The 27,561-nt window shown below is 41.1% G+C and overlaps 1 protein-coding gene across 2 annotated transcripts in view; it reads right to left on the bottom strand.

The window, feature by feature from the left end:
* The window catches only part of LOC114661248 (interleukin-21 receptor-like), a 70,461-nt gene extending 67,556 nt beyond the window's left edge, over positions 1 to 2,905 (bottom strand). The window contains exon 1 of one of the 2 annotated variants that reach the window (XM_028814462.2): positions 2,768 to 2,905. The gene's annotated coding sequence lies outside the window, so the exon portion shown is untranslated. The remainder of the gene's footprint in view (positions 1 to 2,767) is intronic. The other variant, XM_051933968.1, reaches the window with a different exon arrangement.
* Positions 2,906 to 27,561: the final 24,656 nt, after the last annotated feature.

Genomic DNA, 27,561 nt, shown 5'->3' with positions numbered 1-27,561 from the left:
GAAAGAGCTGACAGTGCCTTTAACTAATTAAAGTAGAATGTTGAAGACACTGCAGCCATTGTGGACCTCAACTTCAAGCAGCCACTGGAACCAGAGGTGTCACTGCAAAAGACCAATGGGTCCTTCTGTTGTGACATCCTCTGAGAAAACATTGGGCTTACGAATGAAGCCTTCACACGTTTACAAGATATGATGGTACTTTGGAGGATAAGACTACGCTTTAAAACCACACATGTAAACAATTGATAAAAATAAAATAAAACATACAGCTTTCATTAAACATGCTGCCTTTTCTAAATTTAGATTGGGGTTAGAGTTTGTGGCTAAAGTTAACCTTTTAATACCTAGCACAGAAAGAAACAAAAACTCATTTGTAAACTATACCTTTAAACACAATATAGTTTAACATTCTGAAAACTTTTTAACTCAATTCAGGGTTGTGGATGACCAGAGGCTATAGCATTTGCCAGTAAACAGTTCTGGACTGTTCTCAGATGGTCTGACTCGTACATCTTGGGCACATCTTACCATGTGTCCTGGTGTGGCGAGATGTAAAACATCTGCAGAATCGGACCTCATCTGACTGAGTATGCAGCACAACTTCTGGTTAATGTTTTGGTCTTGTCATGTCTGGATTACTGCAAATCACTGCTAGCAGGAGGACCCATGCATTATCAAAATGCAGCGTCCCGTCTTCTATTTCACCAGCCCAGACGGCCGCATGCTACTGCTCTCCTCAGGTCGCTGCTTTGATACCCCGTTGCAGCACATAAGTCCACATCCTTAATGCTTGACCACAGAGAGGTCAATGGGTCAGCAGCTATGCATAAGGAGACACTGGTGCGCTGAGGTGTTATGCTCCTTATCGCCCACTTAGGTCTGCCACCATCTAGAGATGCACCTCTGTGTGGTATCAAATATCAAGCCAGATTCTTTTCATATTAAGCTCCTAGTTGGTGGACGAGCTGCCCACTTCTATCCGAACTGCTGACTCCCTCAATATGTTTAAGAAGCGTTTGAAAACCCTACTGTTCTGTGAATATCTGTCAAATTGTTAATGAATGTTTTTTGCTTTGTGGATAAATGTCATGCTGATATTTTTTTCTTACACTAGCTTTATAACTCTTCACTTCTGGTGATCAGCTTTTGCAACCTGTCCTGCTACGCTTGTTCAAAACTGTCTCTAAACTGATGAAACTCGATTATGTTGACCTCCTTTGTAATTCGCTTTGGGAGAAAGCGTCTGCAAAGTAAATAAATGTAAATGTAAATAGGGTCCACTTACACATACGGCGCCAATTTACAGCTTCCAATTAATGGGCAGCGATTGGCACTGCAGGATCAGTTTGGCTGGAGCGGCACCCATTGCTCCACCATCAGAGCCGGACTAAGACCAGGGGGCCCTAAGCACTTAACATTTTTCTGCCACCATATATATGAGCTGCACTCACTCTCAGTGGACAGCTGAACAGGACAGCTGACTTGATCAAGACCAGAAAAATCATGTGAGCCTCGGTGGTCCATGTGGCAGTTACCAGATTCTAATGTTGTTGTATTCCCTAGATTAATATATATCATTAACCTCTATTATTACTATTTTATTATTATTTTATGTATATATATGTCCATGTACATATATTTTCATTTAATGTGGGAGCCCTTTTTTGGGGAACCTCGTTTAGCTGCACAATTTGCAGTTTTGCACCATATGATCCATGGTAAATCCGGCAATGGTAAATTTCTGGGGTGCCCCCCGTTATCTTGATGCCCTAAACACGTGATTATTTTCCTTAATGATTAATCCAGCCCTGGCCACCATGCCGCCTCTTTCCCTGAACATTAGTTTTTAAGTGCTTGAATGTATTGACTTCCTAAAAGCACCTACTGGTTGAAGCTCTGTTAAACCTTAAGGACCGAATACAAATAGATCAGAAACACCGAACGAAGACTGCAAAAAAATTCTTTTGGTATGTCTACATCGAGTAATGTCATCCTGTATAAACGAGCGATTGGAACAAACAAAAAGCGTTTCGGTGTGTATGTGTTTTTCCAAAGAAATGTATGAGTTATATTAAAGTTCACCGGCTTACGTGTAAATCATTTTAGTTTTGTACAGCACTAGATAAACCCTTTGAACGTATTTAACAAACCCCATTGTAAGACAGGTTTATCACAAATATTTTCCGTCTGAAGAAAACGAGTTCCCCCGCGCAGATAAAAAAACGAGATTAAATTATCTGCAAAAAATCCCCGGGTTTTGTCATTTACAACCTCTAAGAAGCGCACGTGAATACACCCCCTGCTACGAGAGCGAGCTTTACTAATGCGCGTTCACGGAAGGGACTTCGTGCCCAAATTTTGCCACAGTCCGATGAGAGGTTTTTAAAACGGCACTGAAAAAAATCACCATTAGAGGCTGTACCGGGAATTTTGTGATGGATTATGTAGGCCAGACAGGAAACTGAAAAAGTTTTCTGTGGCGCTCATCACAGAGTAGCATTTAATTGATAGGCAATGCTACATTGCCGTAGTCACTTGCTAGATGCTAGCGTAATCTTATAGTTGTGGATTTGCCCTCATCTTCATGTAAATATCGGCAGTCATTGGGGGGTTTGAAAGCGGCGCTTCGGTTAACAAGTGGTCACATTAGAAACGACAAGTAAATCAAGTCGTGCAGTATATAAATCCTTAAGCCTCACCACTGTGCTTACTGGTCTGAACTAACAGACATATATCTGACAGTACCGTACGACCTCCGCAGACTTACCTGAGCGGCGTCAGTTTGTGCGCCTGCTGATCCGTCTGCGTCTGCCTGCCTAAGTGGGCAGCTCAATACAAGTTTAAACGTCGGCTCCGCAAGAAAACACGCACACTGAGAGAGAGAGAGAGAGAGAGAGGAAAAGAAAAGACAGAGGGGAGGGGGCGTTTCTACACGGCGCAGATTTACATAAACCTTAAAAACCTTTCAAGACAATGTGTTGACTCACTAACAAACTGACTATATTACTATCAAGCAAGCAATCAGTAACTCTTTAAAAATATATTGCCAGGTGTTTAATAAGTAAAGCCTGATTTACACCCTAATATAACGGAGAATTATGAGTGCTTTGGTCTACTGTACTTCTTCTCAGTAATCTCCATAACTCTGGTAAATAAACATTTGCTGGGAGTCTTTCACCTTTACCTTCAACAGGTTTCATTTCCTGACTCCAAATCTGAAAACCGTTTTCGTCCAGCACGTCCTGTTTTTTAGTTATGATGTTACAGGTCTTGAACAACAAGGGTGACTGGACAGTAAAGGCGGATAACCATTTTGATAAAAACCGGTAATTCCACTAGGGATGCCACTGAGATAAAAGAATTCACCACACGAACAGCTGTGAGTTGTTTACTTTGTCATTATTAATTTTATTTAAAAATTATTCATTTTTAATTAGCAGAAAAAATATTTGTTACTGATTACCAGGTCTTATATGACTCTAATGCGTAATAATGACACAACTCAGACATGACGGTGCAGTAGGTCGAGGTTTTACTGTTTAACATAACATTGCATTTCAGGACATTTTGTTCGTTAGATTCATCATTACAGTACAGTACATTTTGTCAAGGCGATGGACAGAAACGGCGATGCTTTCAGCATTTAAGAAAAAAGTTTGGTCTCGAGAAAAGTGAAGCCAAAATTAAGGAAGGTGTTTTTGTTTTTCTTGAAATCCATGAACTGATTAATGCGTGACGATGAGTTCAAAAGGCAACTGAAGCCCACTGAATCAGTAGCATGGAAAGCATTCGTGCGGGCTGTCCAGAATTTTCTTGGCAGTCACAGAGTAGAAAATAATGCTGAGCTTGTGGAGAACCTGCTGAACGCATATTAGCTTACGGGAGCCAGAATGTCACTAAAGTTGCATATTTTTTAAATTCTCATCTCGACTTTTTTCCACCAAATCTGGGCGATGTCAGCGAAGAGTATAGCGAAAGATTTCATCAAGATATAAAGGGGATGGAAAAAATCGGGGAAAATTCACTCCGAGCATGATGGGTGACTACTGTTGGTTCTTGGAAAGAGAGACGGATGTGCGGTACAAGCGCAAAAGCGAGTGCCTCCAACATTTTTGGGCACACTGACCTCACTTTTATATTGAGATAAATTGATAAATATGCGTTGACGTGTCTCTGGTCTCGTCTTCTGGTTTGTTTTCAGAATAAACACATCAAAACAATTTTGGTGGGACAGAGTCCAAACTCCAGTGTTGATATATTGATATTCGACAGTGTCAAAACGTCAATGATGTGTATTTCAAAAACCTGACGTGCTAGCTTAATTATGATTTCATATATGAAATCAGTGTAAAAAACGTAACAAAGAGCTGCTCTGAAGTTTCCAGCAGCAAACAAAAAATATTCCTCCAAGTCTTACCAAACCTGTCTGAAATGCTTCAGCAGCCCCCATCTGCGACTATTATTATTATGTACATTCAAACTCAACTATTTAGACCAAAGGCGTTCAACCCATTAGGCGACAAAGTCAGCCACAGACACTGAAGGGCGCCGTTTAGGTAATTTAAGGGGCACGCACCATTGACATAGAGGTGGGGGGGACCGCCAGCTCCTCCTTGTGTACTGACTGCACGAACCTGGCACCGAGGAGCGCCATTTAGGTTTTTTAAGGGACGTGCGCTCCGGACACCGAGGGAGATCCTCCAGCTCCTTCTTGTCTCACAGAACTGCACCGACTGCAGGGACCTGGCACAAAGGAGGGCAGTTTAGGTATGTTTTTATTTACGATCAGTCTGGACCCATAATCCCCCTAAGCCAGCCTAGAGCCCCACATTGGTTTCGACCGTCACGGTGCGAGACAACTGAACGCAGTGCCGGTGTGCTATCGAACCACGCAACCTTTAGAAATGTGCGCCAAAGCTGTTCTGCGCACGCGCAGTATACCTTTCTTCTAAACAGTCAATAAATAAGTCACTTAAACAAATACATTAAATTGATTAAAACAGACACTACTAACATTATTATTCGTCGTTTAAGGCATTACGAGCAAACGTATCCCGTGCCTCAATCCAATGCCTTTCAAATTTTAATTAAATTTTTTTTTGTCCAGTACAGTACTGTGATTTTAAGCCGAACATGATTTGTTTGTGAAACCATAGAAAAACACTTTGGCTGATGGTGAGTAATATCATAAAAAATCTTATGTTCATTTCGACATTTTGAGTTTTAGACGTGCAAATATTTGCTTGCTGCGGTGGGTTGGCACCCTGCCCGGGATTGGTTCCTGCCTTGTGCCCTGTGTTGGCTGGGATTGGCTCCAGCAGACCCCCGTGACCCTGTATTCAGATTCAGCGGGTTGGAAAATGGATGGATGGAAATATTTGCTTGTGTAGCATATTTCCACAAGGCAGCACAAATCTTCATAACACCAGTCGAAGCTCATATGGAGCCTTTTTAGGTGAGGGTGATTTGGGGGTGGACAGTTTGTCCCTTTGGGTGTTGTGGGTAGGGGATTTCAGGGTGCACACCACTTGAGTTACATCAGTGGCGCCCCTCAGTGTCTGGTACGCATGCCCTTTACCTTTTATTAACCTAACTGAATGTATTATTCTGTTACACAGGATCTAGAATCAGTGGTGGCTCTGAGTTCCTTTTTTTGCAAAGGCACAATATTGGCACAGTAACTGATGGGACATGAAAGGGTCAAAAATAAAAAAAAAGGTAAAACCCAATCCATAATGTGATATGCTACATTACCAAGGTATTTAAAAACTAAGGCCATTTCACTGTACATCTATGCTGTAAGAGCTAAGTGTGCCTTTCTGTATTGGGTTGAAGTTCATATTCCATACAATGGAAACAGTGAAGACTAACAGAAGTAACCTGTGCAGTAATTAGGAAACATGTTTCAAAGATAGGCCAGTTATCTGTGTACAGTTATTTCAATTTTTACTTTTGGTGAATCTATCCTTGTTTGTTCTTTATGCTGTGCTGATCCATTGTCTTCCCTATAAGGGAAACAGTTATCTGTGTTGTCGAGATTCTGAAGCTCTGTGCAGAAATTGAATTGACACCAACAATGCTTGCCTACACCCTTAAAAATAAAGCTGCCAAAAAGGTTCTTTAGAGTGATACCAAATAGCCATCCATATGAGGATTCCAGAAAGAAGTTTTATTTATTAAGATCTGTAACAGGCTCCATAAATAACCGTGAATGCAGTAGATAACATTTTTATGAAATTCCAGTTGGATCGTGAATTTTACAAGACTCTTCTTACATGCAGTTACACAGGCACACCTCATGTTTTCTTGATCTGTTCATATCTTGCTAGGTAGCCTGCTGTACATAAAAGATTTCTGTTTTTGTTCACATTAGAAACCAATTCAGCTCAAAGATTCAGTTTCGTAGGCAGAGAATCCTTCCCAGAATTAAATGGTTCTGCAAGGAACCCCACAACCCAGTAAAATGCCATTAAAGAACTGTTCTTTTTAAGAGTGTACTTGCTCTGAACAGAAGAATCATGGATGTGTTGTACAGAATGGAGGGCACCAACATGCTTTTTTTTTTCATTAGGAACAACTAACTCCAACTTTCTTGCGTGCGTTATACTGAATTGAGTCCAGTGTTTCAAAAAGAATTCCACAAATCTTTTCTTGTTATTGATGGAACAACCATTACAAGTCGGATGAAGAAGGGGCCTACACTGCTTTGAAAGCTTGCATATTATAATCTGTTCAGTTAGCTAATAAAAAGTGTCATTTTGCTTGGCTTCTCATGGAACAACTCATGCTTGCACAAGATGGACCATGCTGCATCATGCTTGCTTGTAACATACAGAAGGAAGGCCAACTTGCTAGTTTACCCAAACAGAAGAAAATGTACATTAACTCTTTCCATTTATGAACTTGTGCTCAAAGTAGCCAAAAAGTAATACAGAATTAAGCCTGAAATTTCCTGATACCTCAATGTAGCAGACAGCTGTCACTTCTAAAAACTCTTCTTTGATCTCCTACAGCAGCAGTCCCCAACCACAGGGTCTCAGACCGGTACCAGACTGTGGATCATTTAGTACCGGGCTGCAGCCAAAGAATACAAAACTTCTTCATTTTACTTTATTTCTATTTTATTAATTATCAGATTCTGCAGGGTGTTTTATTTTGAAAAACTGACCGGATCGTCTCTGTATAACAGTGACTTTATACTGTTGTTTTGTACCTCGACAGCCACTGTAGTTAAGGAAGTAGGACGGGCGGCGGTATTAAGTAAGGTTTGAAAGTTCATGCAGATTGATTTTTTGTTGTGTACAGTGAACTGTTGATGACTTTCAATAACTGTGACCACTCATCATTTAACATGGCGAAGAAATCATCAGTAACTAAGTCTCGTTGAAGTACAATAATCAAAGGTAATTGAATATACATTGACGGCATGGCAGAAGGATTTCATATTCCCAAACCACTGGTGTTTGATGGCAATGTCACAGAGAACTGGTGTGTGTTTGAACAAGAATATATTTTCATAACAAAGCCACACACATACTGTACAAGCATTTATACTTATCAATATGACAGGCTTGTTGTATGTGATTGTTCAGTAATCCATCCATCCATTATCCAACCCGCTATATCCTAACTACAGGCTCACGGGGGTCTGCTGGAGCCAATCCCAGCCAGCACAGGGTGCAAGGCAGGAACAAATCCCGGGTAGGGCGCCAGCCCACCGCAGGACACACACACACCCACACACCAAGCACACATTAGGGACAATGTAGGACCGCCAATACACCTAACCTGCATGTCCTTGGACTGTGGGAGGAAACTGGAGCACCCGGAGGAAACCCACACAGACACAGGGAGAACATGCAAACTCCAAGCAGGGAGGACCCGGGAAGCGAACCCAGGTCCTTACTGCGATGCAGCAGCACTACCACTGTGCCACCGTGCCATCCCTTGTTCAATAATTCTTCTTCTTCTTTCAGCTGCTCCCGTTAGGTTTTGCCAAAACAGATCATCTTCTTCCATATCTTTCTGTCCTTTGCACCTTGCTCTGTCACAACCATCACCTGTATGTCTTCTCTCACCACATCCATAAACCTTCGCTTAGGCCTTCCTCTTTTCCTCTTCCCTGGCAGCTCTATCCTTAGCATCCTTCTCCCAATATACTCAGCATCTCTCCTCTGCACATGTCCAAACCAATGCAATCTCACCTCCCTGACTTTGTCTCCCAACCGTCCAACTTGAGTTGACCCTCTAATGTCCTCATATCTAATCCTGCCCATCCTCGTCACACCCAATGCAAATCTTAGCATCTTTAACTCTGCCACCTCCAGCTCTGTCTCCTGCTTTCTGGTCAGTGCCACCGTCACCAACCCATATAACATAGCTGGTATCACTACAGTCCTGTAGACCTTCCCTTTCACTCTTGCTGATATCCGTCTGTCACAAATCACTCCTGACACTCTTCTCCACCCACTCCACCCTGCCTGTACTCTCTTTTTCACTTCTCTTACACAATCCCCGTTACTCTGTACTGTTGATCCCAAGTATTTAAACTCATCCACATTCGCCAACTCTACTCCTTGCATCCTCACCATTCCACTGACCTCCCTCTCATTTACACACATGTATTCTGTCTTGTTCCTACTGACCATCATTCCTCTCCTCTCTAGAGCATATCTCCACCTCTCCAGGGTCTCCTCAACCTGCTCTCTACTATCGCTACAGATCACAATGTCATCAGCAAACATCATAGTCCACGGGGACTCCTGCTTAATCTCGTCTACCAACCTGTCCATCACCATTGCAAATAAGAAAGGGCTCAGAGCCGATCCCTGATGTAATCCCACCTCCACCTTGAATACATCTGTCACTCCCACCGCAGACCTCACCACTGTCACACTTCCCTCGTACATATCCTGTACAACTCTTACATACTTCTCTGCCACTCCCGACTTCCTCATACAATACCACAGCTCCTCTTGAGGCACCCTGTCTTATGCTTTCTCCAGGTCCACAAAGACGCAATGCAACTCCTTCTGGCCTTCTCTAAACTTCTCCATCAACACCCTCAGAGCAAGCATCGTATCTGTGGTGCTCTTTCTTGGCATGAAACCATCCTGCTGCTCACTAATCATCACCTCACTTCTTAACTGCGCTTCCACTACTCTTTCCCATAACTTCATGCTGTAGCTCATCAATTTTATCCCCCTGTAGTTAGTACAGTCCTGCACATCCCACTTATTCTTAAATATTGACACCAGTACACTTCTTCTCCACTCCTCAGGCATCCTCTCACTTTCCAAGATTCCATTAAACAATCTGGTTAAAATCTCCACTGCATCTCTCCTAAACACCTCCATGCTTCCACAGGTATGTAATCTGGACCAACGGCTCTTCCATTCTTCATCCTCTTCATCGCTGTCCTCACTTCCTCCTTGCTAATCCGTAGCACTTCCTGATTCACTATCTCCACATCATCCAACCTCTTCTCTCTGTCGTTCTCTTCATTCATGAGCCTCTCAAAGTACTCTTTCCATCTGCTCAACACACTCTCCTCGCTTGTGAGTACGTTTCCATCTTTATCCTTTATCATCCTAACCTGCTGCACATCTTTCCCAGCTCGATCCCTCTGTCTAGCCCACAGGTCCTTTTCTCCCTCTTTAGTGTCCAACCTCTCATACAACTCATCATACACTTTTTCTTTTTCCTTGTTCAGTAATGCTTTTGTCAATTAGTATATGTTCAGGTATTGATTACTATGGTCTGCGTCTTTTGGGACGTATGATGTCTTTAGGGAAGAATGCGGTGCTGAACGCTGAACGTTGAACAGGGTTAGTAAATAAATAGAATTTGAAATGTTATTCTAAGGGTGTCTCTACTTCAGCCTTAAGAACACTACAAGGCTATGTTGAGTTGTTGATGTAATGTTTAATTCTTGAATGTGTTTAAAGAAAATATTTAAGAAAATGTATTCATGTGTTTGGAAATAGGGAACAAAGCTAAAGAGGGAGGACGTAGGACTTTGACTCTGTTGTTGTTTATGTACCATGACAGCCACTGTAGTTAAGAAAGTAGGAGGGGCGGCAGTATTAAATAATGTTTGGTGTGTGTGCAGATTGATTTGTTTGTGGTGTACAATAAACTGTTGATAACTTTCAATAACAGTGACCCATCGTCATTCAACAATCTCCCTATCACTTCCGTCTGTGCCTCTTTCCCACACTTGTCGATAAATTAAGCTCACAAGCTAACCCTAAAATGGGTAAAAAACAAACATCTCTGGAGAGCTTCTTTGAAAAAAGGGAAAGACCCAATGATGAGACAGAAGAAGACTCAAAGACTGGCAATAAAAAGAAAGCTGCACTTAAAAGAAAATGCCAAGAGTTTTCCCATAATTACTGGTTTATCGTGACAGGTGATTCTCATGCTCAAAGCCCAGTCTGTATAATATATGGTGACCAGCTGTCCAATGAGGCCATGAAGCCTCTAAAACTGCTTCACCACATAGAGACCAGGTACCCTGCATTAAAAAATGCTTTTCTATACACGTATAATGGTGGTCCATGGAAAATTGTGTTACATGAAACTGGTCTGTGGTGCAAAAAAGGTTGGAGACCACTGTCCTACAGAAACTAGCTGTAATCTTCTAGGTACTATATCCAAACAGGATGTTGGTGACCATGGCCTTCAATGACTCTCTGTTCCATGAGGCACAACTAATCTTCAAACTGTCCATTCTCATCCGATCAGAAAGGTTCCCCATAAAAGTTTGTCTTTGTCTCCTGTGATCTCCTTTTTCTTCAACTTTTCCTATAACTGCCAGATTTTCAAAACCTTTTTTTTCTCATTACTGTATGTGGAGTAAAAATTCCATCTGCCTCTTTGTGATTATCAGCAGCAACCTTTTTTCTGTAGCTAGATCTTAACAGAACTTCCTTATTGGTAGTATAACATGTCCAAATGAAATTTCACAATGTGCCAAGTGTAAGAGAAAGAGAAGATCCCTTTAAAGATTTGGCGTACCACGCAACAGTTGCAAAGACGTCTTCACAGATGCAAGTTCATAATAGAACTGATTCATCATGGTTGACCTTCTGGTTTTTAAGCTCTTCTGGTAAGAAGAGGTGGGTCCAGGTGGATGGACACTGGAAGTGATGTCAGTGGTGTTCCAGCCATCAAAGGGAAGAAGAGAAAAAGCATTAGGACACAGCAGCAACCCCTGCAATGGTGGAGAATTGCAATCACTAGAGCTTTAAGGTGTCCACTATGTGCACACGCTTGATAGTAGGAACCACACCTTTGCTGACATAATTCTCTTTTCCACAGTTAGTTAAACTGTCCAACACTCCGATCAGTTTTCACATTGGTTTGCCACTGTGATTTGTTTTCAACTGTTCCCTTTATGCCTTCAGAACCTAAAGAATATGATTTTTCATGCCCACAGTTGTTGGATTCCCTACCGTGTCCTGCCATAGCACAGTAACTAATGCTCCTGAGAGTCCTAACTAAACTGCTAAGCAGCACAAAACAAATTATTAACTATAATAAATTACAAATAGCTGCAATATGCCAGCCTTACTTGAACAATTTCCCAGGGGGAAATTTGACTTTTTAAAGAATGACTTTAAATAAATAAATGCATGCAGTAAAGAGGTAGATAAGTAAGTAAATAAATGACAAAATATTCGCACACACTTTGGTCTGAACAAAGAAGAAAATTAATAAGAAAGAAAATGCCTGAATTGGCAGTCCCAGACCCAGTGAGGCATTTTGCAGACGGATTGCATTTAGTAGAAAGGAGCCCCAGTCGTGTTTCTTGACCCACTCCTGCTGAATAATTTGTTACTTGAAAGTCATCAGTGTTAGTGTGTCACAGAGAGGGTGTGTAGCATTGTTCATAATGGCACTCAGTTTTGTTTTAATTCTCTCCTTTGCTACGACTTCCGAGAGGTTCAGAGTGCATCCCATATCTGAGCCTGTCCTTTTAATTAACTTGTTCATTGATTGGGCCTCTCTTGAAGTGATGTTACCAGCCCAGCACACCACAGTGTAGAAAATCACGCTGACCTGAGTTGTAGAAAATATGGATGTCACTTCCCACATTAAAGGAATGCAGTCTCCTAAGAAGAATGAGCCTTCTCTGCCCTTTCTTATATTGCTCTTCTGTGTTATGAGAGTAGTCCAACCTCTCATTAATGAGGACCCCCAAGTACTTGTAGGAGTGGACCACCTCTACATCCACTCCTTGAATACTGACTGGACATTGAGACTCTTTGGTGCAGCAAAAGTCAATAACCAGTGCCTTGGTTTTACTGATGTTAAGATGTAGACAATTCTCTTTGCACCAATAAACAAAAGTTCTCCACTTGACTCCTATACTCGTGTCTCATCCCTCTTATCAATACAGAATTATCTGAGAATTTCTGACAGTGTCATGACCTGGTGTTATATATATAGTGTGAGGTGTACAGAGTGAAGAGAAAAAGTGACAGGCCTGTTCCTTCTGGTACTCCAGTGTTGCTCACATCCACTTTACTGACACAGTCCTTGAGTCTCACAAACTGTGGCCTGTCTGACAGGTAGTCCATTATCCAAGACACCATAAGCTCATCCACCTGCATATTTCAGTTTACCCCTTAACAGGAATGGCTGGATGGTATTGAAGGCAATGGAGAAATCAAAAAAATCCTCCTCACAGCGCTGCCAGCTTTGTCCAGGTGAGAATAAGCCTCGTGGAGCAGACAGGTGATGGCATCCTCCACTCCAAACTTTGTACGTTTCCCTGTACAATGAAATTCTTTCTTTGCTGTCCACACCAAATGACAAAACCAACATATAAAGATAATCATAAATAATAAGACTCAGATGATTTTTTCTTTCGTAGGATGTGTCTTTCTACAGTAGATAAGAAAGCTGAAGCTTCACTTATGGTTGGGAATTTTTCTTGTGGTGTACTTATCTGGACACGCGATTTCTCAGCCTGTACAAGTGTCTCCGTGTGCTCATTTGTAGTGCCACCCCCATCTAGAATGAAGTTGGACTGACGCAGATTCATTGTCTTAGTTATACAAGATTCTTATCAAATCAATTTTGATAAGTGTAGACATATGATGACAATATGAAATCTGGCTGAGACCAACTTAAGATTCAGTGCTATGAAGGACTTAAATGGCCATGTTTGTTTTGTCCTTGAACTTAAACAAACAGACAAAATTGATATCACTAAGTGAACATTCTGCAGATAGTAATATGTTTCTGCTTTGTGAGTTTATGGAGCTTGGGTTGGAGCTGTGCTAAAGCAACTTAGAATTTCCGCATTACCTCCGTCATTGATCTGTGTCTAATCTGATGTCTGCTACTGTATTTCCACCTTAACAAAATTAAGCTGTTTTCTTATTCATCAGGATACAGTAGAGCTTGTTTGTTGTTTTGTGTCTAACAGTCTTAAATACTGCAAAGTGTCAGATCAATCTATTTAAATGTTACTGTTCCTAACATAATGCAGCAAAGATAATAATTGGAAACTGAATATCTGAAAAGAAAGGAAATAACACAAGTAAAAAGCACAGCACAGTTTCTGTTTGTTTGTGCTCTATGCACAGATTTGTTTCGACTTGAAATTTGGCACACAGGTATTTCTTACTATCAGTCAGATGTTTGACACTTCATTTTTACTCTTGACTCTAGGGTATGGCTTGGGGGTCTGAGTAACTGGCAAGAAGGGTTTTTTAAATAGTTTTGATCCTAGGTTCTGAGTAGCAAAGATTAGAGTAAAAAGTCTTGTGTTGCCTCCATGATGCCTCCATTTCAGGTCTCACACTAAGCTAGTCAAGGAATTTGATCAAAGAGCCCTTTTGATTTCCTTTCTGCAGTTGAATGCCTTCATGACTGGACTGCATAGCATCTGGGAAGGAATTCACATGTCATGGTGCTGATTGTCACCTCTGTTCTCTGGTTTAAAACTAAGCAAGGTGTGACTATCACTTCAATCAGTCTGTCAAGCTTGTTAGTATATAGCGCCTTTTACAGCGTTCCCAAAATAAACCTTTTTATTTAGAAAAAGGAGGTGCATGTGGGTGTGTGAGAAGAACAGGGTCTAAGCAATCCACTGAACCCAGTTGTCTAATTAGAATAAAGCAAAGTTGAGTTTGGTGGTTTCCTGCAATAGCCATGCTGCCTTAGAGAAGGGGGTGAGTAGCCAGGCACCCAAAAAACACATCAACTATTTCAAATGTAACTGTTTATAACACAAAAGTCTCCACTTACCTTTCTGCTGACATTTTAATGTATCCTTCTTTGTGGGATACTCACAGGACACTGTAGGTTTTACTGCCAGTATAATGACAACACTGAGTGCAACCCTTCAGAGGGACCCCTCTCTTATCCACCAGCACTCAAGTATACCTGTCCAGTTAATCTGGAGTGTGTGTCATTGTGCAATTGTTTAATAACTATCCATCCATCCATCCATTTTCCAACCCGCTGAATCCGAACACAGGGTCACGGGGGTCTGCTGGAGCCAATCCCAGCCAACACAGGGCACAAGGCAGGAACCAATCCTGGGCAAGGTGCCAACCCACCGCAGTGTTTAATAACTAGTTTATGCAAAGAGATGGGAAATATTTAAATAAAATATCTGAAAATTTAATGGCAGAAAATGTGGCAGAACTCATTGATTGTGACATAGAAAGAAAATAAGGATAGATAGATAGATAGATAGATAGATAGATAGATACAGTTAGGTCCATACATATTTGGACAGAGACAACTTTTTTCTAATTTTGGTTCTGTACATTACCACAATGACTTTTAAATGAAACAACTCAGATGCAGTTGAAGTGCAGACTTTCAGCTTTAATTCAGTGGGGTGAACAAAATGATTGCATAAAAATGTGAGGCAACTAAAGCATTTTTTAACACAATCCTTCATTTCAGGGGCTCAAAAGTAATTGGACAAATTAAATAACTGGAAATAAAATGTTCATTTCTAATACTTGGTTGGAAACCCTTTGCTGGCAATGACAGCCTGAAGTCTTGAACTCGTGGACATCACCAGATGCTGGGTTTCCTCCTTTTTAATGCTCTGCCAGGCCTTTACTGCAGCGGCTTTCAGTTGCTGTTTGTTTGTGGGCCTTTCTGTCCGAAGTTTAGTCTTCAACAAGTGAAATGCATGCTCAATTCGGTTAAAATCAGGTGACTGACTTGGCCATTCAAGAATTTTCCACTTCTTTGCTTTAATAAACTCCTGGGTTGCTTTGGCTGTATGTTTTGGGTCATTGTCCATCTGTATCATGAAACGCAACCCAATCAATTTGACTGCATTTAGCTGGATTTGAGCAGACAGTATGTCTCTGAACACCTCAGAATTCATTCGGCTGCTTCTGTCCTGTGTCACATCATCAATAAACACTAGTGTCCCAGTGCCACTGGCAGCCATGCACGCCCAAGCCATCACACTGCCTCCACCGTGTTTTACAGATGATGTGGTATGCTTTGGATAATGAGCTGTTCCACGCCTTCTCCATACTTTTTTCTTGCCATCATTCTGGTAGAGGTTGATCTTGGTTTCTTCTGTCCAAAGAATGTTTTTCCAGAACTGTGCTGGCTTTTTTAGATGTTCTTTAGCAAAGTCCAATCTAGCCTTTCTATTCTTGAGGCTTATGAGTGGTTTGCACCTTGCAGTGCACCCTCTGTATTTACTTTCATGCAGTGTTCTCTTTATGGTAGACTTGGATATCGATACGCCTACCCCCTGGAGAGTGTTGTTCACTTGGTTGGCTGGTGTGAAGGGGTTTCTCTTCACCATGGAAATGATTCTGCGATCATCCACCACTGTTGTCTTCCGTGGACGTCCAGGTCTTTTTGCATTGCTGAGTTCACCAGTGCTTGCTTTCTTTCTCAGGATGTACCAAACTGTAGATTTTGCCACTCGTAATATTGTAGCAATTTCTCGGATGGGTGTTTTCTGTTTTTGCAGCTCAGGGATGGCTTCTTTCACCTGCATGGAGAGCTCCTTTGACTGCATGTTGTCTGTTTACAGCAAAATCTTCCACATGCAAGCACCACACCTCAAATGAACTCCAGGCCTTTTATCTGCTTCATTGATAATGACATAATGATGGACTTGACCACACCTGGCCATGAAATAGCCTTTGAGCCAATTGTCCAATTACTTTTGATCCCTGAAATGAAGGGATTGTGTTCAAAAAATGCTTTAGTTGCCTCACATTTGTATGCAATCGTTTTGTTCACTCCACTGAATTAAAGCTGAAAGTCTGCACTTCAACTGCATCTGAGTGGTTTCATTTAAAATTCATTGTGGTAATGTACAGAACCAAAATTAGAAAAAAGTTGTCTCTGTCCAAATATTTATGGACCTAACTGTATATAGATAGATAGATAGATAGATAGATAGATAGATAGATAGATAGATAGATAGATAGATAGATAGATTTTCTTATTTGTCACCAGGGAGAAATTTGGATTTTAACAAAAGCTCTTTAAATAGATAAATACAAACATAGATAGATAAATAAATATATATGCATATATATGGTGGGGCCACCTGTCCATCACTGTCAAGGGACCGTCTCAGCCCTATAAAGGCTGAATAAAACCCACCTGCTATTTCAGGCATCTCCTTTGCCGCTTGTGCTTCTCTGAGCTTATTTAGTGCAACAGAGCTTTTCTGTAAAAATAAATATTCTACGTTCACCCTTTCTTGTGACTAGTCAGGATTAGACAGTCTATTCCATCTCTGGTGTGCCTTTTGAATAATTTGTAAGACTAATTGTACTTATGAACCTCTAGTTAACAACACTAATAACAGCCTGTAAACATTTTATTAAAAATGAATTTAACAATAATAAATTACACATGCAAATGACTCCTGAAATAGTCATACTGTTGTTTTTTTATTTCTTTTTATCATTTTAAAAGGCTTACAATGTGTACTAATATTTAGACTGTTAACAGCTACTTATAATAGAAATAGTTTTCACACTAAATATAAAATGCTAAAGAACTTATTGTAGTAAATTACCCAAATGAACATCTTAAGGTCCTCTTTGTTCATGGTTGACCATCAAGTAAATTATCCTTCCCAAAAATAGGAAAAGAAATACAGGTAACTTAAAGCAATTACTTTAGTATTTTAAATTCTTTATTAATGACCTCATTCTCAAAGTCTTTTTTCTGTAAGCATTAATGAGGTTTGCAAGTTGTGTGTGGGGGAAAAAAATTTATAATAAATATTCCAAACATCATATTTTTTATGTGTACATTTTTTTGTAACACCTGGCCTCATCTGACCCTAAATTGGATTAAGCAGTGTAAGTGGATTGACGAAGCTTAATCAGCCCTTGATATGTATGTGTTGTGTTGTGTGTGTGTGTGTTCACCCTGCGATGGACTGGGCTCCTGTCCAGGGATCATTCCTGCCTTCTGATGCTTTCTGGGATAGGCTCCAGGCTTCTCTGTGACCCTGTTCAGTATAAAGAAGATTAAGAAGAGGCATGACTGAAAAGGCTCAGCTCTATCAATCTTTGCCATAACTCATCCCCTGTAGCCCTAATCAGCCTCCTGGCTCTTCTCTGGACTTTTTCCAGTGCTGCTCTTTACCTACAATACAACCCTTGTGGGTTAGAGCAGGTGGGCTGATATATTAGGACTGCATTGCCTAATGCTGTTTACCACTGGGTTGGTATTGGAGGATGTAGGGTGGAAATGTTAAAATGGGATGGTTTGTAGCACTGTATTTATTTATTCATCCCCTGTAGCCCTGGACTCAGTCCAGTCGCTCTTCTGTAGACCTTTTTCTAGCTCTGCTATGTCCTTTTTGTACCCTGAAAACCAAAACTGCAGACAGTACTCGAGATGAGGCCTCACCAGTGCATTATAAAGCTTGAGCAGAACCTCCTTGGACTTGTACTTCACACGTCAGAGTGCTATATAATCTAACATTCTGTTTGCCTTCTTAATGGCTTCTGAACACTGTCGGGAAGTTGATACTGTTGAGTCCACTACGACTCCTAAATCCTTCTCATAAGTGTAATCTCAATTTTCAGACCTCCCATTTTGTATTCAAACCTACAATTTTTACTTCCTATGTGTAATACTTTACATTTACTGACATTAAACTTGATCTGCTACAAATGTGCCCAAGCCTGTATGCCGTCCAAGTCACTCTGTAATGATTTAATGGATTCTCAATTGTCTGCTAATTCACCTATCTTGGTATCATCTGTGAACTTAACCAGCTTGTTACTTATATTCCTATCCAACTCATTTATTTATATATATATATATATATATATATATATATATATATATATATATATATATATATATATATATATATATATATATATATATATATATATATATATATAGTCGTGTATATATATATATATATATATATATAGATTAGCCCCTAGGCTGGAAGCGTTTCCAGGAGGGCTGCTGGCTGTAAGGCCAGGGAGCTTTTGGTGTCAGATTCATGGATATTGGCAAGAGGTCAGATAGCATGTGGAATAAAGGCCAGAAGTGTAAGGACACTATGGTTTTGGAGGGATTTTTTGATAAATGCAGTAGGTACCACCACAGGTTAGTTAGTGGCACTCATTTGTCTGATAAGGCCCATTGAGGCATTAATTATTTGTTTTCCTCTTTTCCATGTTTGCTTTTTGGTTGTTGACCTTCCCCTGAATGCCTAATTTTGTAAGGCTGCCTTCTGTTTAGCCATTTGGGGTGTTTGGTTCAGTCTAGTTTGGAGGTCGCTCAAGAGTGTAGACATAATGCATATCAAAAGTGAGGCAAGGTGGTTAGGAAAGCAATATTGGATCACTTTGCCGGTGAATCTTGTTCAAATTATGCTCATTTTTTTAAAACATGCCCAGTAGGTCTTTATACACCAGGGTGGCTGCTTCTGTGTCCTGCACTGACTTCTGAATTTGTTATGAAATTTTAAAAAAATTTTCATCTCTTCACTTGTACAGATGCTATTTCTAACACACCAAAGCTTAATTCTTCTAGAAATTATGTTGGTTACCAACATATATGAAATAAATGCCAATTTTTTGATTCTTTGGCTGCCTAGTTCTAGATGACTTTGGCTTGAGAAATGCAACCTCAGTTTTACTTTTTTGGTAGTGATGGACTGGCGTAGAACATGAAAAGATAATAATCCTTATGACCTATTTAGGTTACAAAGTAAACCACCAATGTTTTTATCTAACATCAACCATGAGAAATGAGAATCAAGTGCTAAGTGTTTCACTGTGTCATTAACTTCCATTGGAGATTCATTTATATTTAATGATAATCATTTAAAATAGTCCCCTAATGAATGAAGACAGAAAACACATTTAAAAACACATTCATTACCCTGAAGTATAAAATAATTTGCATTGTAGCTGCTTCACTGGAAAAGGCGTTTCAATATATGATAAAATCAGCTTGTAAAAATGTTGTTTTTTTCTTTTTAGTTTGATTCTTATCAGCCTTCCGAAGAGGTGCAGAGTTAAAAAAAATATATTGCAAAAGACTTGCACTGTAACAGGATCTGAAAAGTTAGAAAACTCATTGCAGATCTGCTTTTAAAGTATCACTTTTGTAAAGAAAGCTGTATTACATTCTTAAACACATTAAAAACAATTCCTTCTGTTGAATAGTGCTGTTATCTTCTGTCACTCTGAGAAATATTTTCATCTTGCTTTGTGCTTGCTGTTGCATTTTGCAGTAAAGATGTTTTAAAGGTTTGCTAGCCGTCCTTCTATTTAGTTCTGCGTGCTTTCTTTCATCAAGATTTATAATGAGTAACGTAACACTGCACACACGCAGCAGCAAATCCAAATATCCCCCTGGAGACAAATGAAGTCCTATCTATCTATCTATCTATCTATCTATCTATCTATCTATCTATCTATCTATCTATCTATCTATCTATCTATCTATCTATCTATCTATCTATCTATCTATCTATCTATCTATCTATCTATCTATCTATCTATCTATCTATCTATCTATCTATCTATCTATCTATCTATCTATCTATCTATCCAACTCCCAGGCAGTCTTCCATGCCTTTGTGCTTCTTTTTAGAATGTGTGAACTGCAGCCCACTTTCCTCATAATACAACATGAGGCCTATTAAACTTTGCCAGGAGGAGTAGACATGAACAATACTGGGATCCACATAACCCCCACTTTGTCTTGCAATCAAATCCTGCACATGATCGCTATGTGGGGTTTTCAAGTTTTCCCTGTGTCTGTATTATTCTAAAGAACATCCCAAAGATGTGTATGTTAGGTTAGTGGACAGCTTTAAATAAAATATGTGTGTGCGTGGACCCTAAAATGGGCTAGCACCCTGTACAGTACATAGTTGTGTCTAACACTACTGGGATAGGCAATAGTCCCAAGTGTCCCTGAATTAAATGAAGCCATTTGAAAATGTTATGTTCTAGAAAGTTGATTCAGTTCATCTGGACATAGGAAAAGAACTACATCCAGATGAACTGAATCAACTTTCTAGAATTTTGTTACCTGGATTACTGAGCATGCATCGAGACAAAATGTTATGTTGTGTAACAGTACCATGTGATACCCCGGGTGCCCACGGTCAATTGTCTTTTCCATCTCCCAGGACATCACTATCGATAGTCATAACTGAGATGGAATACGAGGATACAAACAACAAGAATGGTGCAAAGTGCATACATCTTTTTGTTAAAACAAACAGTGTTCAGAGTCTAGTACCTAAGCTGAGTCATGAACAAAAAAATTCATTAAATCAATAGTAAGGAGAAGAAGGTCCATCCATCCATTATCCAACCTGCTATATCCTAACTACAGGGTCACAGGGGTCTGCTGGAGCCAGTCCCAGCCAACACAGGGCTCAAGGCAGGAAACAAACCCCAGGCAGGGCGCCAGCCCACCGCAGGGCGCACACACACAAACACACACACACCCACACACACACTAGGGACAATTTAGGATCGCCAATGCACCTAACCTGCATGTCTTTGGATTGTGGGAGGAAACCAGAGTACCCGGAGGAGACCCATGCAGACACGGGGAGAACATGCAAACTCCACGCAGTGAGGACCCGGGAACTGAACCCAGGTCTCCTACCTGTGAGGCAGCAGTGCTACCCACTGCGACACCGTGCCGCCCCGGTGACGAAGATGAAACTAATAAATACATCCATGTCAATAAATCAATAAAACCAGGAATAAAACAAGTCAGATCAATGTTTATCCAACTAATTTCCAGTGTTCCAGTCTCTTGTCTCCTTTGCTCTCACCCACACAGGTCTACTCAGCAGGCTTAGACAGTAACAAATACAGTCCACCTTTCAACTCACATCCCAGCCACTGGGACAGTCCAACTCTGGTTCCCTCATCTGTAGGCTGAGCAGGACCCCTAGAGCCCACAGTCACCCAAGCTCCAAGCTGATCAGCAGGAATGATCTGCCTCTGGATCACCGTTTCTCTTGCTCCACAATGGGGCTGCTTCACCTCCTTCCAATGGCAATGGCCTGATCAGTTGATCATGCTCTCCCTTTCTCCATAGTTTTCTCTTCCTTTGTTTTTCGGTTCCTCCTTGTTCTGATCTTCACAGACCTTTCTATAATCCTGTGAGAGTAGCTGCACTAAATGATCCGAAGAGCCTCAGTGAGGGATGGCTATGTCATCTGTGCTGGTGCATGTAATGAGCAAGCAGCTAATTCCCACATTAAGTTTTCTGTGGTCGTACGCCTTTCTTCCTGCACACCTACACTCATGAGGTCTGAGCTGCACTATTCTGCACCAGGTCAGATCCTCCATGGGTCCCCAGACCTACTTCACTACACACCCTGATGCAGCACAATTCCTACAACCACCACATTTTACACATGATGCATCCATATTGCCATCCATCCATCCACTATCTGACCCAATTAGTTCAATTCTGGGCTGCGTTGGGCTGAAGCCTAACATGTGATGTGATGGTCTCTTAATGTGTACAGTAATATATAACATTGGCAGTGCAAGCCTGTGACAATTTAAATGGCAACTAGAAATGATTAGGATGTTCTCACTTTCTGCTTGATAGTTTAATTTAGTCTCATTTCCAATAGAGACAGTATGTGGGCACGACCTTTGAACCCCTGGTCTTTTATATTTCGTCACTTGAGAAGTTCACTGCAGAAGATGACGTAAGGCTGTCAATACTTTACAAGTGCATACATTTTTATTTCCGAGTGTCAAGGCGTGGTTTCAAAACATTTAGTAACTGGATAGTAGCCAGTGGCAAGAATGGGAATAAGAAATTGAATTTGAATTGAAATAGTTAAGATAAGACATAGTCAACAGACAGGGAAAAGGTCAGAGCACAGTAGGAAGCCAGAGAAAACGATTGTCAACAAATGCTAGTCAAATCAAGCCAAAAGGTCAAATCCACAATGGAAACCAGAATTTTATAAATCACTGTGAATTTTAGAGATTTATCCCAAACTCTAGAATGCCACAGCTATTATGATTCCATCTTAAATACCTGTAAGTGTGGAGATGTTACACGTTATGTGAGTGGCGATGGTGCTGCCACGATTCAACAAAATGGTAGCTCACGTGACCAAAACCAACATTCAAAAATGTGAATTAGATATCGTTATTACTGAAACAATTAATATACAGTAATTATCATTAGGGGGCTCTGCTCCCTGCTCACTTCGCTCACCCACCCCCAGGTTTGGTTTACCGAATATATTTATTTAAAGAGATTGTTAGTTTTATGGGAATTGTTACATATGCATTATTTTCACTTTTACTTTAAAACTTTTGTAAAAACAATACTTGTCCTTTATTTCCGGCCCCGGGCGTGGTTATATCTCGTTCTTGCAGGACGTATAATGCTGCTCGCGTTGTGAAGGGGGTGCAGCTGAACGCATGCTAAGGAGAAGCGGTCAGATCATCTGCTGGCTTCCTGCAGCTGGCGAGCTGCGTGTTTTGCTTGTCGCTTGTCGTTGTTTTAAGAGCTGGGAGCACATGAAGCGTGTCTGCCAACAGCAATCCAGCAACTGCTAGGTTAGATGTCCGTGGACTTGTTTTAAATGATGTCTCACTGCCTTGTCTCGCGTGACATTGTAAAAACAATACTTGTCCTTTATTTACGGCCCCGGGCATGGTTAAATCTCTTTCTCGTAGGACATATAACGTTCCTTGCGTTATCAAGGGGGGGAGGGGGTAAGGAGAGAAGGGGGAGGCGGCTTAACGCATGCTAAGGAGATGCCATCGGATGCCGTCGGATCATCTGCCATCTTTCTGCTGCTGTTGCGCTGCCCGTCGATCATTTAATAGCCTGTACAGCAGCTGTCCTTTTGCCACTTCGTGTCTCTGCCGCTCACGTTGGTATGGGGGGGTTAGGGTGGCTGAACGCACGCAAGGAGAAGCGGTCAGATCATCTGCTGGGTTTCTGCTGCTGGTGAGCTGCATGTTTTACTTGTTGCTTGTCATTGTTTTAAGAGCTGGGAGCAAGTTAAAGTGTCTCTCGCGGGACTTCAAATTGTCTTCCGAGAAGATCACGTCTTGTCTCCCTAAGAAAAAAAATGTTGCCAAACAAAAGATTTATTATGTCAAAAAATGTAGATTCCTAAAGCAGAGAAGTGTCCTTTCTTCTAAAATGTGCAGTATGCAGATAAGCATGGCAAATGATGCATGGTTGTTGCTGATATCAATACACAAAGTTATCTGAAAGTCTACAGGTGTTCTTTCAAAATCTTTTATGAGCAGTTAACTAAGCATGGGTGTATGTTGCACTTCTAAGCTCCAAGGGTTACTTTTGAACACTTCAACAAACTCTAACCACAGCAGATTGTGCTGAATTTTGCACTGCTGATGTAATGATGACAAGCCTATGGGTGTGGTAAAACAGTATTTTGTTTATATGCATGTTTTTGATTCATTTAGGGTTTGTATACACCAGGAATCGATTCTCATTGTTTACTTTTAAATTAACTAAGAACTGAAAAAGTTAAATGTCGTTGCCGTCTTGTTTTCTTATGTCATGTGACCCCAATGGCTAGGGTTGTTACGTCACCAGAGGTGACGACATATATATGGATGTGAGCCCATTATTTCTTATCCCTTGGTAGATAAACGATGATTCTAAACTCTCTCAGTGAGCAGTTAGTTTTATTCTAAGGAACGATCTTTGGTTGTCGACTTCATTTCATCTTTGACTCATGTATTATGTGCCCTTTGATTCCTGATTTTGTTTTGACATTTTCAGTTTTCAATATTTGCCTGACCCTGACTTTATTTTGTCCAATGTTTATCATCTCCTAGTTCAGAAGCACTCACTATAATCCTTGGACACTATGAAATACAATAATCTTTACTTCAAGTTGAGGTTACTGGCCAGAGATCTGATCCATGTAATAGTCTACTATGTCAAAGGCAGCTTGTAATTTTTGTTTAGATAGATAGATAGATAGATAGATAGATAGATAGATAGATAGATAGATAGATAGATAGATAGATAGATAGATAGATAGATACTTTATTAATCCCAAGGGGAAATTCACATACTCCAGCAGCAGCATACTGATACAAAAAAAAACCCAATATTAAAGAGTAATAAAAATGTAGGTAAAAACAGACTAACTTTGTAAGAACAACAATAACTTTGAATAATGTTAACGTTTATCCCCTCAGGTGGAATTGAAGAGTCGCATACTTTGGGGGAGGAACGATCTCCTCAGTCTGTCAGTGGACCAGGACATTGACAGCAGTCTGTCGCTGAAGCTGTTCCTCTGTCTGGAGATGATACTGTTTAGTGGATGCAGTGGATTCTCCATGATTGACAGGAGCCTGCTCAGTGCCCGTCGCTCTGCCACGGATGTCAAACTGTCCAGCTCCGTGCCTACAATAGAGCCTGCCTTCCTCACCAGTTTGTCTAGGAGTGAGGCGTCCCACTTCTTTATGCAGCCTCCCCAGCACACCATTGCATAGAAGAGGGCACTCCCCACAACCGTCTGATAGAACATCTGCAGCATCTTATTGCAGATGTTGAAGGACGCCAGTTTTCTAAGGAAGTAAAGCCGGCTCTGTCCTCTCTTGCACAGAGAGTCAGTATTGGCAGTCCAGTCCAATTTATCTTCCAGCTGCACTCCCAGGTATATATAGGTCTGTACCCTTTGCACACAGTCACCTCTGATGATCACGGGGTCCAGGAGGGGCCTGGGCCTCCTAAAATCCACCACCAGCTCCTTGGTTGGCAGGACTCCGAGTTGTATTGGAAGTCTGATGTATATAGGCTGAACAGGACCAGAGAAAGTACAGTCCCCTGCGGCGCTCCTGTGTTGCTGACCACAATGTCAGACCTGCAGTTCCCGAGATGCACATACTGAGGTCTGTTTGTAAGATAGTCCACGATCCATGCTACCAGGTATGAATCTACTCCCATCTCTGTCAGCTTGTCCCTAAGGAGCAGAGGTTGGATGGTGTTGAAGGCGCTAGAGAAGTCCAGAAACATAATTCTTACAGCACCACCGCCTCTGTCCAAGTGGGAGAGTGATCGGTGTAGCATATAGATGATGGCATCCTCTGCTCCCACCTTCTCCTGGTATGCGAAATGCAGAGGGTTGAGGGCGTGGCATACCTGTGGCCTCAGATGCTGAAGCAGCAGCCTCTTCATGGTCTTCAGCACATGTAACGTCAGAGCGACAGGCCGGAAGTCGTTCAGCTCACTAGGACATGATTGCTTTGGGACTGGGGTGATACAAGATGTTTTCCAAAGCCTCGGGACTCTCCCCTGTTCCAGGCTCAGGTTGAAGATGTGCTGTAGAGGACTCCCCAGCTCCAGCGCACAGACCTTCAGTAGTCATGGCGATACTCCATCTGGACCCGGCGCTTTGCTGGCACGAAGTCTCCTCAGCTCTTTGCTCACCTGCACTGCTGTAATTGTGGGTGGGGATGTCTCTCCTATGCTGGTATCAGCAGAAGGTTGGGTGGATGGTGTGGTACTCCGAGGTGCGAGTGGGTTAGGGTGGTCAAACCTGTTCATTTGGTTTGCTCTCTTCACGTCTCTCTCGATGGTGGTACACCGCTTCGAGCTGCAGCCAGTGATGATCTTCATCCCATCCCACACTTCCTTCATGCTGTTATTCTGCAACTTCTGCTCCAGCTTTCTCCTGTACTGCTCCTTCGCCGCCCTGAGCTGGACTCTGAGTTCCTTCTGCACACGCTTGAGCTCATGCTGATCACCGCCTTTAAAAGCCATTTTCTTCTTGTTCAAAAGGCCCTTGATGTCACTTGTAATCCATGGCTTGTTGTTAGCATAGCAGCGTTTATTAGAGTAGTTTATTAGACAATTAAACATTGTTGAAGAAACAAAATAAAAATATTTAAATGTTCATATTTGTCTTAAATCAGGGAGGGTCTGAAATTAAGATACCATGTATAGTGGGTTTAGAAAGGATTGAGAATCATTCACTTTCTGTACTCTTTATTGTATTGTAGATTTAATTTTAAATAGACAAATTAGCAATTTTACCCAATAATCTAGACTCCACAAAGCACATTTCTACAATGAACTGAATTAAGGATTTGAATATGAATGAGTACTGCGGTGGGTTGGCACCCTGCCCGGGATTGGTTCCTGCCTTGTGCCCTGTGTTGGCTGGGATTGGCTCCAGCAGACCCCCGTGACCCTGTGTTCGGATTCAGCGGGTTGGATAATGGATGGATGGATATGAATGAGTAATTTCACTTTTGATTTGTAATGAAATTGTAACCCTTTATGTAATCATGTTTTAACTTTGTCATTTTGGGTTATTGAGTGCAGATTGATAGGTGAAAATAGCAAATGTAACCATTTAGAATTAAATCTACAGCACAATAAATTGTGCATAAAATGAAAGGCTCTGAATACTTTCTGAATCTGCTGTATATAAGACCATAGCATCTTTGGAATGAATGAGGAAGAAAGCATTTTTAGTACTCACCTCTTAAACAAGTCTAACATCCTGTTGTGGATTAAGAGTCTCAAAGTATGGAGATGGCTCTAACTGCAGGCTACAAAACCGATGACGTTGGTCTCATAATGCCCAAAACGCAAATCAGAAAACACCCTTTGAGTCAGATAGCCTTCACACAACCCTAAGCCTTAACCACAGTGTAATCAGACATGTGAAGTTTGTTTTGTGACTGATGTTAAGGGTGTTTTTATAATGTTTGGGCAATACATGACTGACCTTATAGGTGCTGCAGTCTGTATCTGCGCTCTGCTGGAAGCACATAGTCCCAAAAACACTTCCAAAAATGTCCAGTAGAGGGGAATCTCACTGTCAAACCTCAGGTAGCAACAAACCAAATACAGAGTTTTTATAAATAAAAGCATTTATCCTTCACAAAACTTCTTGTAACAAGAATAAAGTCTCCAGAGGAGCACACAAGGCAATAAAGGCACACCAAAGGCAATCCCAAGCAATCAAGACTCAATGCAGATACAGTATTCAAAGAATTATCAACATACAGAGCAGATAATCGAAAATGCAGAAATCCAATAAATCAACTAAACTCA

Source organism: Erpetoichthys calabaricus, chromosome 11 (assembly GCF_900747795.2).
Source record: "Erpetoichthys calabaricus chromosome 11, fErpCal1.3, whole genome shotgun sequence".
Lineage (NCBI taxonomy): Eukaryota > Metazoa > Chordata > Cladistia > Polypteriformes > Polypteridae > Erpetoichthys > Erpetoichthys calabaricus.
Note: the sequence above shows the minus strand (reverse complement) of the source record. Positions and strands in the feature narration are given on the sequence as shown.